General features: G+C 40.8%; 1 protein-coding gene across 1 annotated transcript in view; it reads left to right on the forward strand.

Annotated features, from left to right (window-relative positions):
- The first annotated feature begins 212 nt into the window (after nucleotides 1–212).
- LOC149454180 (uncharacterized) overlaps nucleotides 213–12,034 on the forward strand; it is a 93,400-nt gene continuing 81,578 nt past the window's right edge. The window contains exon 1 of the mRNA XM_089687703.1: nucleotides 213–331. The gene's annotated coding sequence lies outside the window, so the exon portion shown is untranslated. The remainder of the gene's footprint in view (nucleotides 332–12,034) is intronic.

The raw sequence follows: 12,034 nt of genomic DNA on the forward strand, positions 1-12,034 counted from the left end.
CAAAATGATGCACAAAGCCTCAGGTGGATAATGCCTTGCACACATATGCTTCACATATTATAAGATATATTAAAACCATAAACTCTGGACGTTAATTAAGGAAAACTTTGGGTCTGATTATGTTTGCAGCCGGAGTCCATACTGGGCCCATGTGTCTGTGTGTACAGAATGATGTCAGCCTTGGAGAGGGTCTGTTAGTGGAAGGGGGAGTAGGGAGGAGTTGGAAACAGTTCATAAGAGTCAGTGAAAGTATTGAAGCCCTAAAACTAGTAGACATGTCCAGCTAGCAGATTTGCAGTTGATGACCTGTGACAACTAATCTAGGATTCAGGTAATTTAACTTATATAAATAGAAAATCTATATTTGTTTTTCATACAGTGCAGATACAATATATACTAGAGATATTATCTAGCACAGACTTATTTGGGTTATCTATTCATTGTTACTATTGGTAACGTCTGTGATATTTGCCAGTTCACATTTCAGTTGTAATACTTACTTTTTTTTAAAGGTATATTTTAAGATATATGAATAATGCGTGCTGTTAGTTCTCTATGAGTAAGAAGATGAGTTTCGTTTTACGGTTACATGTAATTTATAGTCATACTGAGTTTGTGTAGGCTGTTGTTCTTATAACACTGTCTTTTCAAGTGCACCCATTGCTTTTGGGGGATTTTATGTGAGTTGAAAGTGCAAAGCTCATGACAGCTGTAGAACATGCTAAGACAGGATTATCTAATATAGTGGAAACAACTGTTACATAAGAATCTTAGTGTCCTGAAATACAGTATATTACATCCTAATCCCAGTATGCAGAAAAAATAATGAGATCACTCTTAAAGACATTGATTGTGAACTTCTAATGCACAATTAAGAAAATATTCCAGCCTGGAGATAAGAACCTGATTCATCAGTAATTTATTTGAGGACAGGATTTGAAGCTAATAGAAATGTAGCTAGGGATGAATTCTCAGAAAATAAACCTCTATTCCAGAATATAAGTATAATAAATTATGTTTATTATTATTATTGCTCTGCTGTCAAAATCAAGAAGGCATACCATGCTTCTTACTTCTGCTGCCCAATCCCCTAAATTAAACTGAAAAAGACAAAACTCTATTCTCTCTGAACAATGATAACTGATAATGCCCAAATGCAGCAATATCAAAAAAGTCATGGTGAAAGGGTGACTTTAGGAACAGGCAGCCAATCAATGGATATGCATGAAAGCAATTCCTACCATTTGGTGGTTCATTTTTCTTATTAAATTGAATGATAAGGCAGTGAGAAGGAGTGCCTGGGAATTTGGTGAAATAGATTATGTGGAAGCGAATGCAAACTAGAAAGTATTTTTTAGTGTATGCGTTTTTGTGAGTAATTCTGTTTCTTACACAGAATCCAGTTAGCAGCAGAGTTGTTGGTAAACCATACATACTCCTTTAGTTGGGTTGCACTGCCTATCAAGTAGGCAGGTCGCATGTACCGACCTGATAGTCCAATCAATGGCCAAATGAATGAAATAATAAGTATATTATAGTTTGCATGAAGTCATTTACTCAGGCTTTTCTCTTTGGGTCAAAATAGCTATAGGAAGGATTGCAAAAAAAAAAGTTTGTTTTTTTGTCATATTTATTTAAAATTAAAAAACAAAAAACGGACTTTACATTTCAAAATGTTCATGGGTGACGCTTTGACTGAGTGTGTCCCTGAAGCTAGCAAGATGAAGCAGAGCAGGCCCAGGGTGGGTTCTTTTGGGCAACTGTAGGCACCTTGTACAGGGACTCTCTTTCTCTACTTCACACACATGGGATACCTTTATTCTATGCCATTTTAACCAATGCCCTGGCACAAGGCTGAGGCTGCCGTCAGGGAATACTCAACTTCAGATGGGCCTCTACTCTTAGAGATGAACGTACATTTGCACAACAACTTTTCTCCAGTTACTCTCGGGTCCCCGTGTAAATATACATCTTCCCACTGTAGCTCACAGTTAGGCGGGCCATTCTGAACACTGATCACAGCCATACACATATCGCGGGCTTCATCGTACACTTGATATTAACTCGTGAACCTCCGTACCTCTGTACAGGATGGGGACCTATGCAAAAGCAGTTCCGTTCCGGTTGCTGTGGGAGACGGAATGCAGTGTAGGGAGTGCTGAGAACATCTCCCTTGCAGCTAGAGGCAATTCCACCTATAACAGGCATATGCTGAAACAGGCTGCTTGCTAACTGTACCATCGTTGCCTTTGGCAACTGCATGTATAACTTGTACTAGAATGACCTTTAACATGCTGACTCTTGAAACCCCATGTGCTAGTGACCCAAATTGTAGGCTAAGTGCAAAGTTGTGTCGGTTACTTACATTACACCCCTTTTTGAAGGACTTCAGACCGGGCGGATGAAAAAAGTTTTGAAAACTTTACTTAAAGTGTATGACAATATACAGTCCAAGGAACACAAAGCCGAAAGAACAACAGGACTTTCCCAAGTATTTTCAGCTACAGTCATTGTTCTTAATTCCTGCCAAAAGCCAAAGAACTGGGAAGAACATTGACCTTTATCCTCCCGCCTGGGGCAGCACCTAACTAACTTCAACCTGCCTACAAGCTTGAAATAGAAAAGCAGAGGGACTGGCAGGAACGCAAGGTATTTCACACAAAAGAAGAAATACAAACTGAACAGATCACTTTTTAACATGAGTACACAGTACAGCAGGCAGATATCAGGCATATGAAATGTTGGGGTAACATTTTCTTTAGGTTTGAAATTGGCACCCTTGAGCTGATTCTCTGACTGTCTTCATATCTTTTTGGGGCTTCCACAGTGGGATTTACTGTAAGTGTTTTGTAGTAAAAACCCATTCTCAAGGGCATGTAATGATTAAGGCATTCACTTTCTAACTGAACTCTGCAATAATATTTTTTTATAATGAATTTCCTTTTATGATGATCAAGGTAGATCTACAAACTAGAAACCACATAGAAATGAAATATCTGTTTGGGTGGAGCCTTTTTTATGCAGTTTCTATACTACTATAATACTTGACTATAATTGCATATATTCGATAAAATACTTCATGCAATGAATGCATTGCATGTTTTGGTGTGAAATAAATGTTTTGTGGGTAAATTCTTTACTACACTTTTTCTATCCTGAGCTAATACCCAAACTCCACAGCTGGACCCTAATGGTATACTGGAAGAAATTACTTGGCAACAAAAATTGGGTTTGATTCCTTAGAATCTGAGAAGTTGATGTCTGGTTCATCTAAATCCTGTGCAGTAGTGTCAGCCAAGAACACTAAGACTATAAATGTATCTAATAGAGTCTAAAATACCATTTAGAATGAGATAACATTTTAGAACAACATTCTGAATATTTGCCTAAAATACTGTGAACCTTTCAGTGAATTTACAGGAGATGCATTCAGTCATTAAAAACAATTTGCTTTTGCAGTATTTACCAGGTTATTAAATACAGTATTTGCAACACATAGACTTATAGGCACTACAATTTTCATATAAAAATAAAAATTTTATTTGAAGTTCATAATTCATACAATACTCATAAACAAAATTACATTACGTAAAAAAAGACATTCCAAACTGCCCAAATACTATCAAGGCCCCCTGCAGTGTAAACAGGTTGTTTATTGGCTGAATGCTTGATGGAGCTACTTGATGTGTTTAGGTCAAAGCTACTGTACATATTTTGGGATAACTATAGCTTCTTCAGGAGCTGTGCCAAATATTTCTATATAAACAAAAAATATATAATCATTATACAAATACCATACATATGCAATATATAAAGACATCATAAAAAAAAGATAAAAATGGGTTGTCGAGGCAACATACTATGCGCTTACAAAAACTGATGATTACAATTGCACTTAAGGGTAATGGTGCTAGGTGTAGTCCAGCTGAGGCTAGATGACAACAACATATGTGGGCACCCAAATACAGAGGGGACCAGAGGTTCTAAGAATACAAATGGTATAAACACTAGTTCACTGAGAATTTCACATTACCCAGAATGCAGCACTATTTGAAACTGCGGTACACTTACATAGATTGTACTGGAGTGAGAAGGGTCCTTGGACCATCTCCTATATCAGAAAAATTCTCAACTGTGTATCCAAAATTCTTCAAGGCCGGAGGAGAACTGCAGAACATGCACATAGCTCCCACTGCCGTCAAGCACAGACAGTGAGCCAATGAGGAAAGAGTAGCGGCGGGGTAGAGCCGTGGCTCTATGTATCTTATGGATGCATAGAGCGGAGCTCAGGAGAAAGCACACACCAGTGCCCCCATAGCAAGTGTCTTATTATTGCAGACACTAGTCAAGGGGGAGGAGGAGTCAGGAATTCCGGCAGTCCAGAGAAGAGAAGGATTGGGGCTGCTCTGTGCAAAATCATTGCACAGAGCAGGTAAGTATGAGGTGTTTGTTATATAAAACAAAAAAACTAACCTTTAGAATCACTTTAAGCTGCAAATTTTGACTTAGAGCTTACATTGAGTGAGGACTGTTTTTTTCTACCCCAATATAGGCAGCCAATCACAAAGTACAAGTGCTGAATATGGCAGCAAGGAGAGCGAGTCGCACACTCTCAAAACCGGCAGTAGCTGGTATTTCTCTGCACCCCTGGTGGCCAAAGAGCATTGGGGAAGTAGAGAAGAACTTGCTTTGTCCTGCATGGGCAACAGGTTCAGCTTAAGCACAGGTTTATTGTAGGCATTTATATGAAATGTTTAATAAGATACTCATACAGTGTGATGTATGTACAGTAATCTGGTTTAATATCAGCAAACAGTGGGCCTATTCTGTTCCTGTGTTACAGTTTTATCAGCTTAACAAGCTGATATTCCTCAAACTATTGCTTGCAATTCATGTATGTAAAATACAGATTTGATTTATTTTGTGTTTATTTAGTGGAATTTTTACACAAATAACCTTTCACATTCCAAAGTTAATAGTCTCAAAACAAATAGTTTCTGAAGAAAACAACATCTGGTTCCAGTGGGTTGGGCAACAGGTCAACCTCCAAGTCATATGAAGCAATTATTGTTACTCTGTTTTGATACTAAGAATTTGGGTGTATGTTGGTGTGTGTAAAACTGGTTATAAGAACATAACAGAGCATGTAAACATATGTCTAAACTTTAAAAGGAAACAGCAGCCAATCGTCTTAGGCATGCTCAGTAGATGTTACTATAATTACTTAAAGGTAACATATGGAGCAATGGCAGCCTCCATGATTCTTCCTTAACAGGTATTCTTTATAGGATTATTTTTTCATGGAAAATCATTGAAATGAAAAACACTGAGTATTGAGTTCTTTAATTTTTAATGTCTTTTTTTGGGGGGTGGACCAAGTACCTGATTTTGAGAGGTACCCACTCCCATTTCCAGTCGGATCACCCTTCTCCCACGGCCTCCTGAGACATGTCATAGGTCCCAGGAGATTGCAGGACCACTCACAGCATGCACAGTGGACAGCAGGCTGTGAAGCCACAAGGAGTCAGCTGGCTGCCACACGCACTGGAAGTGACACGCTGGAAGCCGTCGGTGCGCTGTCTCCAAAGGCGCCACAGGAAACAACCAGGAGCCAGATTGTGGAGCTTGCGTCACCAATCAGACAACAGGAAGCGTTGCTATGATGACTCTTTTCGCATTTTAAATATGGGCTAGACTGTGGGCGAGCATAATTAACTTTTTAAAGGAGCCAAAATCTTTTAAAGGAGCAATGTCACCATCTTACTAAGGGCATACAATCATGGATAAATATAGGCGGTATGACAAAGGTAAAATATACATACAATTATAGAAAAAATATATAGTGATAATGAATAATAATAATAGAAAAGAACAATAAATACAGAAGAACAGAAAAACAATATGCCCAACATATAGAAATATCAGACAGTAAGATTAACAATCACTATATAAAAACTAACAAAAAATATATTTTACTGTACAACCCTGAAAATAGGTATAAAATATGGACTTCACTATCACCTATAACATGAAAAAAGTACATATAATAAATATACTGAACTTTATATGCATATGAATATCACTAGATAAACGTATGTAAAAAACGTGTATTATCGCATTAACAACCTGTGAAAATATATACAGACATATGTATCCACACACGTATATATAAAAATGTAAAATAGAAAATAATTAAATATAAATAAGACATTCTTTTCACAAGGAATAACCCACATATAGCCAAACGCTACATGGAAATAAATGTATGGCTAGTGAGAAGGAATGGAAAAGGCACAATGGAAGGGAAAAAGGATCCTTAACATATTATATGATAATGTAAATCTCCAGATCTTCGATCAGGCCCTGAGGAACTAGTGTACCCAGTTTATAAATCCAAAAGGTCTCCCTCCTACATAGTAGGGAGTATCTTTCATTCTGCGTGAGGGATCTGTCAGCTATATATTCAATTGCTAAAACTTCCAGATTTCTAAAATCTTTATTATGGACATGTAGACCATATCTAGAAACACTGTGCTCATCGCAGTCATCTTTGATGGACCTGCGATGTTTCCCAACACATTTCCTGAGTGTCCTTTTAATTCGTCCGACATAGAGCAAATTACAAGGGCAACGTATTGGATATATCACATATCAAGTGGAACAGTGCATCACTCACCTCCTAAACGACATCTCAGACTGGATGTCGCTACATTTCCTCAAGCTCAACCTCTCCAAAACCGAGCTCCTTGTCTTTCCCCCTGCCCACACCCCCCTCCCATCCTATCCATCATCACCAACAACTCCACTATCATTCCCGCCCCGCAAGCCAAAGTCCTTGGCGTCATTCTTGACTCGAACCTCTCCTTCCAACCTCATGTCAAATCACTTACAAACACATGCAGGCTCCACCTCCGCAACATTGCCAAGATACGTACCTTCCTCACCCGACACCACCAAACTTCTAGTACACTCCCTCATCATCTCACGCCTTGACTACTGCAATTCTCTTCTCACCGGCCTACCCAAGTGCAGGCTCTCCCCGCTCCAGACCATCCTGAACTCAGCGGCTAGACTCATCTACCTCACCACCCGCTCCACCTCTGCCACCCCCCTCTGCCTCTCCCTCCACTGGTTCCCGATTGCCCAACGCATCAAATTTAAACTTCTAACCCTGACCTACAAAGCCGTTCACAACACTGCCCCTGTCTACCTCACCAACCTAATCCCCAAGTACCGCCCTACCCGTACCCTTCGCTCCTCACAGGACCTCCTTCTATCCTGCTCCCTGGTCTCCTCCGCCTCCCATGCATGACTGCAAGACTTCTCCAGGTCCTCCCCCATCCTCTGGAACTCACTGCCCCAATCCATCAGACTGTCACCTTCCCTCCTCACATTTAGGCGCTCCCTCAAAACCCATCTCTTCAGGGAAGCCTACCCCACCCTCACCTAACGGCCATTCTCCCTCTTTCCTCCCACCCCTCATTCCCCTCAGCCACTTTCTACTGTACCATTACCCCCTCCCTCCTAGATTGTAAGCTCAAAACAGTAGGGCCCTCTTACCCCCCGTACGTTGTTTGTTATTGTTGTACTGTGCCATGTATTGTCCCCCCCCCCTCTATTGTACAGCGCTGAGCAAACCCTTTGGCGCTATATAAACTCGATGTAATAATAATAATAACAGTGATAAATTGTATGGTATTATGTATGTTGCCCTCCTCTGTCAGCAAAACTGGAGCAACCATGAGGATGGACTGGCAAGTAAGACAGCTCCTCTTTCGGCATTGGGAAATTCCAGTTTTATTATCAAAATAAGATTCATGTGAACCGCTGCGGGTGTGTTTATTAAGTTACCAACACCCCAAAATCGGTCCACAAACTGAGATGCGGTGTGCAGAAAAATGTATGGCTCAAATCGCTCCACACAGAATTTGCATGTGATTTGCACAGGAATGCGGTGCGGTATGCCACACCACACATGTGAGAGCCCAGGCTAAGAGTACAGTGCCTTGAAAAAGTATTCATACCCCTTGTAATTTTCCACATTTTGCCATGTTACAACCAAAAACGTAAATGTAATTTAATGGGATTTTATGTGATAGACCAACACAAAGTGGCACATAATTGTGAAGTGGAAGGAAAATAAATGCTTTTCAAAATGTTTACAAATAAATATGTGAAAAGTGTGGCATGCATTTGTATTAAGCCCCCCTGAATCAATACTTTGTAGAACCACCTTTCGCTGCAGTTACAGCTGCAAGTCATTTTGGAGATGTCACTACCAGCTTTGCACATCTAAAAAGTAAAATGTTTGGCCATTCTTCTTTGTTAAATAGCTCAAGCTCTGTCAGATTGGGATGGATAGCATCTGTGAACAGCAATTTTCAAGTCTTCTCAAGATTCTCAATTCAATTTAGGTCTGGACTTTGGCTGGGCCATTCTTACACATGAATATGCTTTGATTTAAACCATTTCATTGTAGCTCTGGCTGTATGTTTAGGGTCGTTGAGCTGCTGGAAGGTGAACCTCAAGTCTCAAGTCTTTTGTAGACTCTAACAGGATTTCTTCTATGATTGCCTTGTATTTGGCTCCATCCATCTTCACATCGACTCTGACCAGCTTCCCTGTCCCTGCCGAAGAAAAGCATCCCCACAACCTTATATTGTTGTGGGATTTTTAAGGCAACCTTGGAACATATACAGTACAAAGAAGTCACTTGTTAAAAAAATCAACATTTTATTTATTTAACAAGTGACTTCTTTGCATATGTTCCAAGGTTTCCTTAAAAATCTCACAAAAATGTAAGGTAAAAATTCTCTGAGTATGAAAATAGGGATGATGGCAACCACACCATAAGCTACACTGATTGACTTTTCAAAGCATCCCCACAACATGATGCTGCCATGTTTCATGCATGGTGGGGATGGTGTGTTCAGGGTGATGTGCAGTGTTAGTTTTCCGTCATACATAGCGTTTTGCTTTTAGGCCAAAAAGTTCAATTTTGGTCTTATCTGACCAGAGCACCTTCCTCCACATGTTTGCTGTGTCCCCCACATGGCTTCTCGCAAGCTGCAAATGGGACTTCTTATGGCTTTCATTCAACAATGGCTTTCTTTTTGCTACTCTTCCATAAAGGCCAGATTTGTGGAGTGCACAACTAATAGATGTCCTGTGGACAGATTCTCCCACCTGAGCTGTGGATCTCTGCAGCTCCTCCAGAGTTACCATGGGCCTCTTGGCTGCTTCTCTGATTAATGTTCTCCTTGCCTGTCAGTTCAGGTGGATGGCCATGTCTTGGTAGGTTTACAGTTGCGCCATACTCTTTCCATTTTTGGATGATGGATTGAACAGTGCTCCATGAGATGTTCAAAGCTTGGGATATTTTTTAATAATCTAACCCTGCTTTAAACATCTCCACAACTTTATCCCTGACCTGTCTGGTTTATTCATGATGCTGTTTTTCCACTAATGTTCTGTAACAAACCTCTGAGGCCTTCACAGAACAGCTGTAATTATAGTGATATTAATTTACACTTAGGAGGACTCTATTTACTAATTAGGTGAATTCTGAAGGCAATTGGTTTTACTAGATTTAGTTAGAGGTATAAGGGGCTGAATACAAATGCACCCACACTTTTCAGATATTTGTACAAAATTTTGAAAACCATTTAACATTTTCCTTCCACTTCACAATTATGTGCCACTTTGTGTTAGTCTATCACATAAAATCCCAATAAAATACATTTACATTTTTGTTTGTAACATGGCGAAATGTGGAAAATTTCAAGGGGTATGAATACTTTTCAAAGCACTGTATGTCTATGAGAATGTTTGACCATTCTTCCAGAAGCGCATTTGTGAGATCAGGTACTGATGTCAGACAAGAAGGCCTGGCTCGCAGTCTCTGCTCTAATTCATCCCAAAGGTGTTCTATTGGGTTGAGGTCAGGACTGTGTGTAGGCCAGTCAAGGTCCTGTCCCCAAACTCGCTCATCCATGTCTTTATGGACCTTGCTTTGTGCACTGGTGCGCAGTCATGTTGGAACAGGAAGGGGCCATCCTCAAACTGTTCCCACAAAGTTGGGAGTATGAAATTGTCCAAAATGTCTTGGTATTCTGATACCTTAAGAGTTCCCTTCACTGGAACTAAGAGGCCAAGCCCAACCCCTGAAAAACAACCCCACACCATAATCCCCCCTCCACCAAACTTTACATTTGACACAATGCAGTCAGGCAAGTACAGTTCTCCTGCCAACCGCCAAACCCAGACATGTCCATTGGATTGTCAGACAGAGAAGTGTGATTTGTTACTCCAGAGAGCACATTCCCACTGCTCTAGAGTCCAGTGTTGGTGTGGTTTACACCACTGCAACAGACGCTTTGCATTGCACTTGGCGATGTAAGGCTTGGATGCAGCTGCTCGGCCACAGCAACCCATTCCATGAAGCTCTCTATGCACTGTTGATGTGCTAATCTGAAGGCCACATGAAGTTTGGAGGTCTTTAGCTATTGACTCTGCAGACGGTTAGCAACTTCTGTGCACTGTGCGCTTCTGCATACGCTGACCCCGCTCTGTCATTTTACGTGGCCTACCACTTCATGGCTGAGTTGCTGTTGTTTCCAGTTGCTTCCACTTTGTTATAATACCACTAACAGTTGACTTTGAACTATTTAGTAGCAAGGAAATATCATAGATGGACTTTTTGCAGATGCGGCAACCTATCACAGTACCAAACTTGAATTTAATGAGCTCCTGATAGTGACACACTCTTTCACAAATGTTTGTAGAAGCAGTCTGCATGCCTAGGTGATTTATTTTAGAGACCTGTGGCCATGGAGGTGATTGGAGCACCAGAATCCAATGATTTGGAGGGGAGTCCCAATACTTTTGGCAATATAGTGTATGTTTATCTATGATTGTATGCCCCAGGTAAGCCCATATTTAAAACAGAGCCATCCTCTCCGGACTATGTGACTTCACAAAGCTTATGCACGCAAAATTTCCTTTTGTCTGATTGGTGTCGCAAGCTCCCCCAGTCGTCTCCTGGTTGTTTCAAGTGGCACCTTTGGAAACAACACACCAATAGCTTCCAGCGCGTCACTTCGAGTGTGTGCGGCTTCAACCCTGACATACCGGCCACCGTTGTGGAATTTCCTGCTGGGAGACACCCAGTCCTCCACATACAGGTTCCGATGTGCTTCTTCCCTGCACATCACCGCCTCAGATGTCATATGCCCAGAGCTCCCATTGTCAGCCTGGGAGAAATAAACTTGGTACACATACCCTCTCCATAACCTATCTGGGAGACCTGAGCGCTTTGAATTTTGTGATCCTTTGGAAAAACAGAAAGGCAGCTTGAAAATTTATGGAGACCCAGCCAATATCTGGAGAGTTTTGTCTAGTAGGTGGCTGAGGCCTAGAGCTGTGGATGGGGGTCCTGCATCCAGTTTTGCAAGTGGAGTCCCCTGTCTAGGAGCTTTGCCCCTGAGTGCAGGCTGCTGGAAATATTGATTGGAAGTCAGCGAGGTCCCAGTTGTAGCTTAAGCTGGGTGGGCCTATTTGCAAAGTCTGGTCTGGGAGTTTTATGGTCAGAGACCTCAGTGAAGAGTACCTGGTGAAGGTTGGAGGAAGACTGCCCAGCTGTCCTGTGGTATTGTGAGTCTGTGTCTACCTCACTGAAGAGTGTCCGATAGATTGTAAGTAGGCAGCCAATGATCGTGCGGCATTGTGAATACTGATCTAAGTTCTTTTTTTTAATTATTATTATATTTTTATTAATTTCGTTTACAAAATAAAAAAGGAACTCACTGAGTATCATTCCATAAAGCTCATTTTACAATGCATTATTTCCATAATCATAAAAGATCAGAGCGCTTGTGGCGAATGTCCAGAATAAAAAACAGTAATGTTCATAAACAGCAGACAATATAAAACAGTTTAATGGAGCAATAAAGCAAGAATCACCATAAGGATGTATCCATGAATGGATGTCATACAAGGATCAGTGCAAACCATACAGTAGACTGAAGGAATGATG

This window comes from Staurois parvus, unplaced genomic scaffold (assembly GCF_062004578.1).
Source record: "Staurois parvus isolate SC_StPar_1 unplaced genomic scaffold, SC_StPar_1.0 ptg000436l, whole genome shotgun sequence".
Taxonomy (NCBI): Eukaryota; Metazoa; Chordata; class Amphibia; order Anura; family Ranidae; genus Staurois; species Staurois parvus.